Raw genomic sequence first — 9087 nt, forward strand, 5'->3', positions numbered from 1 at the left:
GACCAAATGCTTAGGATGTCTGTGGCATTCTCTCAGAGAATGAAATATCCCTCAGATCAAAGATAAGTCTTCAGTGTCTTAGCATCAACCTGGTTCTCAGCTGGTAGTCAGAAATTACCAATGGTCAAGGATGAATTTCAGATGGTGGGGGTGTAGGTACCTGCTAAATATTCACTGCATTGTGAGGGCTTGACTGATGGCTCCAAAGCTAGCCCCGCCTAGACCTATTGGCCCAGGACTGGGGGACACAGATACATCTCACTTCGGCTACAACATGAGGCCTCCCACAAGACTTGGGAGCTGAGCAGCATCAGTTGGACAGCCTGTAGGCCCTGCCTGTCATTAACTGGTCTCTAGAGAGCCCCTTTACCAGCCCTTCCTACCACTCTGAGTGACTCCCAAGGTAGCCCCATCCAATGTTCAGAGTCTCCTAATGAAAGCTATGTGTTCCCAGGCATTGATGCTGCTGCTGAGAGAGAATGGGAAATATCATTTGGTAATTGAGTCTCTTGGGGCCTTGGTTCTGAATTCTTTTTTTCACAGGCTGATCTGCTCCTGTTAGAAGTTGAGGAATCGTCCTCTGCCATTCACAAGGCCAACACCTGCATCTCTGGAGGTCCACACCTCAGTTCAGGAAAAGGCATTAGCACAACACCCCTGGCCTTTCAATTCACATTATTAGAAAGGAAACATGACAGGGAGAGAGAAGTTCAAGGTCAGGGTGTGCTGAAACCATGGTGACTGACAAGTCAGACTGAGAAGGCAACAACAGGCTTGGACTGCAGAGCATCACAAAGGCAGCCTGTCCTATAGCCATGCATCTCTAGTGTAGGAGCATCCCGGAACCTGCTGCGCCCAAGTGGGGCAGGGCTAAGGATGCTGCAGGAGACGCCCACTGCTTCTGGCTGCAAGTTCAGAGGAAGCTAGAAGCAAAGGGACATGAGTGATGACAGTGGACAAGGGCATATGTTCTTTGCCTATAATACTTGGTGGAAATCTAGCTTGTAAAATCTTTCTTGTAGAAGAAATTCAGTCAAGCTGAATATGGTGGGTCATAGCTTCTTTCTGTTCCTAGAAGACAGAGGTAGGTGGATCATGAGTTTGAGGACAGCCTAGGCTACATAACAAGATTCTAACTCAGAAATACATAAAGGAAGTATGGTAGTTTGAATATGGTAGGCCCAGGGAGTGGCTCGATTTGCTGGTTCGGTCTTGTTGAAGTGGGTGTGTCCCCATGGGTGTGGCCTTTAATACCCTCCTGCTAACTGCCTGGAAGCCAGTCTTCTTCCAGGGACCTTCAGATGAAGATGTAGAACTCTCAGCTCCTCCCAAACTGTCCCTGCCTGGACACTGCCATGTTCCCATCTTGATGATAATGAACTGAACCTCTGAACCTCTTAGCAAGCCCCAATTAAATATTGTTTTTTTTTTATAAGAGTTGCCTTGATCATGGTGTCTGTTCACAGCAGTAAACACTAAGACAGGGAGGGCGAAAGTAGCATCCAATTCAGTGGTAAATGTGAGATCTTTACAGTGATGAAGCATGAGAAGCTTCCACTTCCTGTTGGGGGGAGCCAACGACACCATTTGTCCCACTGACTACAGCTAAAACCTCGGCACAGATGACAGAGCAACAGTCTGAAGCCCGATGAACAGAGGAACCCTGGAAGTGATGGCAGAGATAAAACATGCAGCAGGTCACATGTCAGAGAGTGTCCTACCTTATTCCCTCCTGTCTCCAGAGTTAGTCTTATCGTGGCCCAAATCCCAGCTACACAGCAAGTTCTGGCAATCAAGAGTTACAGCCTGAGGCCAGATCCATCCCTCTGCCACCACAGAAATGCCAATCCCACTGGGTGGCATAGGCCACAGTCCCCACACTGTCTGAGGTACAGCCAACTGAGAGCATATTTAATATCACAAGGAGATGGAAATGTTGGCTTTCTGGCCAGAGACCAGGTGGAGGGGCCTGAGAAAAGGTGCAATAGCTCAAGAAAATGAAATAGGTCAGCATAAATCTAGCAAAATAAATAAAAGATCTATATGCCATGAACTATAAAATTCTTGTGAAAGAAATCAAAGAAGACCTAAATAAATTGGAAAGTACACCACAGCCCATGGCTTGGAACACCAAATTTAGTTAAGATGCCAACTCTCCCTAAAGTGACCTGTAAATTTAACACGTCCCCAGATAAATTCCCAGCACTGCTTCCTGTAGACTTACAGATCTTACAGGCATACTGGTGCTTTACAAAAAGATGTATTATGGTAAGGCAAAATGGTTTTGAACAAGAAAACAAAGTGGGCAGACATGTGTTGCCAGACTCTGTCTGACTTACCACAAAGCCATAGGATTAAAATGATGTCAATGCTGTGAAAGACACAGATCAATCCAGAAACAGACCAGCACAGAGATGCTCAATTAATCTATGACAAAAGGGCAAAGGTGAGGAAGTGGGAAAGGATAATCTTCTCAGCAGATGTTTCTGGAACAATTAGACCATCTCCACATATATCCTCACAAGAAAAAAATAGGGGATCCAACCTACTTTATACAAAGCCAAGGACAGGAAAGATAGCTCAGCAGGTGAAGGTATCACCAAGACTAAGGACGGAGATCAACCCCACACATGCGCACACATGCGCACACACTGCACAAATTAAATGTAGAAATAAGTAAAATTAAAAAGTAAGTAAGTACAAAATAAAAGTAAAAAGTAAAATTGGGTCATAGACTTAAATTAGAAACTATAAAACTTTTAGCCAGGCACGGTGGCACAGAGGCAGGTGGATCTCAGTGAGTTTGAGGTCAGCCTGGTCTACAAAGCAAGTTCCAGTTCTTGCAGGGCTACACAGAAAAATCCTGTCTCTAAAGAACAAACCAAATAAACAAAACAACAACAAAACAAAACCTTCAAAAGAATACGGGAGAAAAATATAACCTTTTAAGTTAGCAAACAGTTCTCGAATGAGACCCCAAACTTCTAATCCTAAAGAAGTTGGTGTATGGTATAAAGTAAAATTAGGAATATATAATTTTTTTAAAGACACATAAGAGACACTGAAGAGATGGCTCACCAGGTGGCAGCACTGACCTCACTATCTTTATGCCTTGAGACAGAGTCTCTCACTAAGCTCCAGGAAAGTGCATTAGCAGGAAGGCCAAGTTTATAAACAGCAGCTCATCTCCTGGAGGGTACGGGCATTCTGAACCTGTACCTCTCCCTGTCACACACTGACCTCACAATAATTTATTAACTCCAGAACAATGGGATCCAATGTCCTCCCTCTTCTGGCCTTTGTGGGCACCAGGCACAGATGTCGTACACATACATGTAGCAAAACACTCATGCACATAAAATAATAAAACAGTAATTTAAAGGCATCTAACAGGAGAGAAAGGCAAGTCACAGAATACAAGGAAATGTTCACACATAGTGCATCTGATAAAGGAACTGCATCCAGAATATATTAATAACTAACTCAAGCATAAGAAATATACCCACCTTCTTTTCTCTGGGGTGTGTGTATGTGTGTGAAGTATTTATTAGTGGAGCTGTGTTTCTATGTAGGCATGTGTAGAGGTCAGAAGTAGATGTTGTATCTCTTTTCCATCACTCTCTACCTTTATGCTTTGAGACAGTGTCTCTCACTGAACCTGAGCTTCATCCACATGGCTGTCTTATCATTGAGTTTCAGGGAGGCTTCTCACCTCTAAACTGTTGGGGTTACAGGCACACACCACTATGCCTAATTATTTACATAAATTCTGGGGGGGGTTGAAACTTGGGCTTTCTTGCTTATGCAACAGGCACTTTGCCAACTGAGCCATCTCCCCAGAGAGGGTGACCCAGAAAAGATATACAGATGGCACCACAAATGAACAGCTGACCCTGCTTTTTCCATGGGACCTGCTGAGCCACATAGGTAGTGCCCACTCTGGAGTCACTTCTTTGTTCCACTGTTTCCCAGATGTGACCCTGTTGGGAAACCAGCTGTCTTGAGGGACAGAGTCACAGTGAGTCAGGTTTGTGGCTGTGGGTTGAGCACAACTTAGCATGTTCTTCAGTAGCAACAGCAGCACCTCCCTCCTTGGCCTTTTCCCTGGGAATTTATGAGCTTTAGTAAAGTGAGTTAGCAGGAAGGCCTAGTTTATAAACGGCAGCTCTCATCTGCTGGAGGGTATGGGCTTTCTGAACCTGTACCTCTCCCTGTCACACACTGTCCTTCCTGAGCTCACACTTAGAGGAAAGGCACCCTGATAGCAGCTCCTAGACACTCCTGCCCAGAGTGATTCCTCTCTACCTCCAGCAGTCACAGAGATGCTTAGCAGCAGGGTTTGGGCTCTCTGTTCTCTGTGAAGCAACTGAGGGTGAGAAGCTAGGGTCTGTCCAGCCTTTTCTGTATTCAGTAAGCCTCCATAATCAAGAGACCCAAGTTTTCTGAACATTTCTGTGTTGTGAACGCATGCACATGCGTGCAACAGATACACACACACACACACACACACACACACACACACACTGCAGCAACAGGGGCTGCCCCTCCTGCTAAGAGAACCCTCTACTTCTCCAATCTTCTCTCACCTCTTCGGACGTGACATCTAGTATCTGCTCCTGTGCAAAGCCTACAGCTGTGCATATGCAAATAGAAGTGGTGATGTCATCATGAAGGTCTGGATATGGTTAGACTGTGGTCTCACAAGAATAGTGAACCCTGACCTGACCTGAGCTCCTTAGCTCTCAACACACTCACAGACCAGGAGCCCACAAGGTGAGGACAGTGCCTGGAGGGGCAACATGCTTTCCGTGAGCTGTCCCTTTCTCAGTGGCACAGCCTTTGGACACTCCACATCCTGAGAGTTTAATATTCCCCTGACTGAATGGAACAGCACATGCTTATCTTGTGGAACCCTCCAGTCATCGCACTCCTGGCCTGGGCACTGCCCTGGCATCCACACTCACTGCACACCTTCACATCCTCATGCTCTGATCTCTCTCTCTCTGTCTCTGCCTCTATCTCTGTTTCTCTCTCTCTCTCTCTCTCTCTCTCTCTCTCTCTCTCTCTCTCTCTGTGTGTGTGTGTGTGTGTGTGTGTGTGTGTGTGTGTGTGTGTGTTTCTCTCTCCTTGCCCCCATGTGGCATCTGCCATCAAAGGCATAGAGGCGCTAGGATCATGCTGCAAGTGGACAGAGTTCAGCCATAGGTTTAACACAAGCTCCTCTTTATAACATTTCTCAGCCTCACGACCTCCCTGCCTCCTCTCAAGGCTAGAACATGATGAGCCTGAACCGTACCTCGACCCTGTGTAACACTAGATCACAGCCAGCCACGGATGCTCCCAGCTCCCATGGTTGCTGACCGACAGCCCATGGGGCAAGGTGGAGTCTGTATATATGCTGGCACAGGTGCTCTATTCCCGCCCCTGTGTGGCATCCTGAGGCTCACTCAACTATTTGCAAAGTTGATGTTGGCTGGCACACACCAAGCCACATCTGTTTTGATGGTCAGGCCATCCCAGGCAAGGTCAAAGCCCATTCATTAACTTTGACTATGACCTCTGTGCTGTGCCTGTTCATACTCTCTCAGCCGTGTGGGGTGGCCTTGGGTGAGGTAACTCATCAGCCAGCACCAGAGACAGTTTGCACGATTCTGCCATGTTCAGCTCTCCATTCTCTGTCCTGATACTTCTCTCCCATCAGGCTCAGCTGGCACAGCCATTTCCTTCCTGGAGGCCCTTTGAGATATGTGGACTGCAAACTCATCAAGTTCAAGGCTCTGTGCTGTGCGCTGACCTCCATTTATGAAGTCATTTATGGGGGAGAGGCTAGCAAAGACCCCCCACATACTACTATCTCACCTAAACCTCCTAAAAGTTACTCTCCCCTACCCCGCCAATGCCTTCACTTGAGCCCCCAAATCCAGTAAAGTTCTTGTCTGGGGTTGATGCAAAGGTCCCCTAACACTGCCTCCCACAACAGCAGAAGAGACCCTGAGAACTGGCTTCTAGGTCACTGTGCTGCTTATGAAAGCTCCAACTGTGTCTCCTAAAAAAAACAGTCTAAGGACAGACTGGTACAGTCCATTACAGAAGGGAAAGGGTGACCTCTGGCCCTGGGTCTCATGGGATGATATTGCTGCCATCTTGTTTAATGCCCCAGTCACACTTGAGACACTGAGAGCAACCCTCCTAATGATAGAGCCATGTGGGGGGCTGTTATCAGGCTTCAAGTCTTCCCAGCGCAGACACAGTGCAGTGGAGACCTCCAATCCCCACGGGCACCTTGTGCACATCTCCACCCTTGTGAACCAGAAAGAATCATAAAATAGTGACTGTGGGTGGAGGCAATTTGTTACCCAGCAGCTGCTACTGCACCACACTGCCTGCAACAGCAACTGTTCCATCTTTCCTTCCACACCAGAGGAGCAGTGCCTCAGGCGAGAGACTGGAGAAGTCATCTTAACTTTCCTTCCTTTGTGCTGAAGTGGTGGGGCTTTGCCAACACACGCCAGCTGTTGTGTATCTCCCTCCCTCCCTACTGCAAAAGAGGAAGGCGGCAAAGGGCAGCAGGGGATGATGGTACCAAGCCCACAGCAGCGGCAGCCCTGATCCACTGTGGCCCCTGAAGGCCACTGAGCTTGAGTTGGTTCTCAGGCTGCTGGGTGATGAAGCGGCATTCTTACTGCGGTTCCTGCGACTCTCACTCCTCTCCTCCCTGCTTCCCTGTTGCAGCCTCCGGCAGTTTCACGTTGACAAGCTAAGTCTGTTCCTGAAAGTAAGGCCTTAATTCAGCATGGGAAAGAGGGTGTGCGAAGCATTTAGCACAGCAGCTTCAGCTGGCGCTCCATTTAGAGAATGCTTATTGCGATAACACAGAGATGTTTCTTCAAGGGTGTTTGACAGGCAATCTCTAGAGGCCATCTTCGCACATCAGGGTTTTTTTTTCCCCCAGAAAAAAAAAAAAAAAGATACATGGTAGTTATGTCTTTACTGTAGCAGAAGAAGATTTACTTTCTTAATAATGAAGACCCTGTTGCAGCTAGGCCTTACAGCGTGCTGCAGTTAAGGTTTGCGTTTGTGCTGCTGTTCCACCGTGAGGGTTTAATTGACAACTTGAGATTTGCCATTGCACAGCCATGAAACATCTGGGAAGCTCGAGAGACACGTGTTTTTACAGCCTTAAGGCTACTCGCAATTTGATAAGCGTAATAAGATATGGATGATCTAAATGCTTAAGCATTTAATTACCAGGAAATGGAAGATGTTTTGTTTTGTGTTATTGTAGCTTATCCTTTCATAAGTTTTCACTTAAGCATCGGGGAACAGAAGCCAACTTTCTGTCTTTGCCTTGTTCCACTGTCACCCTCTGCTTCAAAAGCAGTGCATGACACAGTCCAGGAAAGATGGGGTTCTGTCCTCTGCTTCCAAAGCCTTGAACAAAACTCCTGAGGGCTGGGGCAGTCCCTACTCTCACCATGGCCTCGGAGAGCATCCTCATCAAGAACAGGTTCACCCTCGCTCGGGTTCTCATGCTGCCTTGGACAAAACTCCTGAGGGCTGGGGCAGTCCCTACTCTCACCATGGCCTCGGAGAGCATCCTCATCAAAAACAGGCTCACCCTCGCTTGGGTTCTCATGCCACCACTCTCCTTTGGTGCCAAGTGGGGAGCCTCTCATACCAGCTCCTTAAACCTGGGAGCAGCAACAGTATATGTGACATGGCAGGTCAGTCAAAGACCTCTGCAAGATAAACGCAGGGTTGCAGCCACAGCCAGGAGATGCATGATGTAGAAAAGCCAGACATTCTCTGGACCCAGTCGTCATCATCAGCCTTCTCTCAGCCTAGCACAGGCCTTGCCTTTACAGCCAAACAATCAGAATATACACTCCAAAGGCAGTGTAAGTTTTTAAATGTCTTTGTGTATATGTCCATGGATGTATCATCTGGCAAAAAAAATCTGTGTGTCTGCATGATACAGACTTTAAGCCTGGCTTTCTTTTCCTTACTGTCTCACCTGCACCACCCCCCTTCTCCTGCCTGATGCTTTTCCCTCCATCCCTCCATGGCCTCTCACCTTCCCCAGGGAGCCCTTGGTAGAAATGGAATATAAATTTATCATAGTCTTTCCAACGTGAGTATGCGACTATTCAGGCAAGTACACATTTAGAGGGGCTTTTTTCCTTGATTCTAAGAAATAAGAACCTGGTCAGTACATTTTTCTGAGGTTTACTTTTCTCCCCTAATAACTCCTTCAGTATTCCATTCTTGGTGGTAGGGGGATCTGGCTGTACCCGTCTCCGCTCAGGATCCTGGGACAAACACCTGCTGCGAGCACAGGTTTTCATCCTATAATGCAGGTTCCCAGCAGAGTTAACCTACATCGGTGTCTTGTGCTGCTAATATTGACAGTTGGTAGGAGCTGAAGCAATATTACAAAGCAACGAATCAGTCAGGCCAACACATGAACCCCATCGCTGTCAGAGATGGTAACAGACACCCCAGCCCCCTCCAGCACCGTCCTCGGCTTTTGATAGGTCTGGGATGAACACGGGCACGGATGTCCAAGTGCCACATTCCTCCTGTATCCCAGAGCCTGGGACTTAGGACCTTCCCCAAGCCTTAAGGAACCTTCCAACCCTAACAAGTCTAACCTCCCGATGGTTAAACGGATTCTCCACTCTGCACTTGGAGCTGGCGTCTCTGGCGTCTCTGGCGTCTCTGGCTGCTCTGGCTGCTCTGGCTGCTCTGGCTGCTCTGGCTGCTCTCTGCAGCCTCTCTTGTCCGCCCTCCCAGGCAAGCCTGTCCTGACACTCGAATACATGACTCTAGTGTTGCTACCTAATGTTATCCCAAGTGGAAGGCAAAGGGTTGTTCCAGAACGTCTTGAGGTGTCAGCCACGAGGACATTTACTTCACTATCTGCTTGCCAGGTGACTCCAGGCCAACAGTGGGCAGTGAGAGCCACCCAGAGAGCAATCCAGGCAAGAGAGGTTTTGTCCGGTGTTGGGAAGGCTAAGTCCCAGGAACTGTGATGGCCCGTGAAGGGAGATAAGGGCTGTCAGTCAGAGCAGGCTAAAGGAAGAGAAG

The sequence above is a fragment of the Mus pahari genome, chromosome 1, assembly GCF_900095145.1.
Source record: "Mus pahari chromosome 1, PAHARI_EIJ_v1.1, whole genome shotgun sequence".
Classification (NCBI taxonomy): domain Eukaryota; kingdom Metazoa; phylum Chordata; class Mammalia; order Rodentia; family Muridae; genus Mus; species Mus pahari.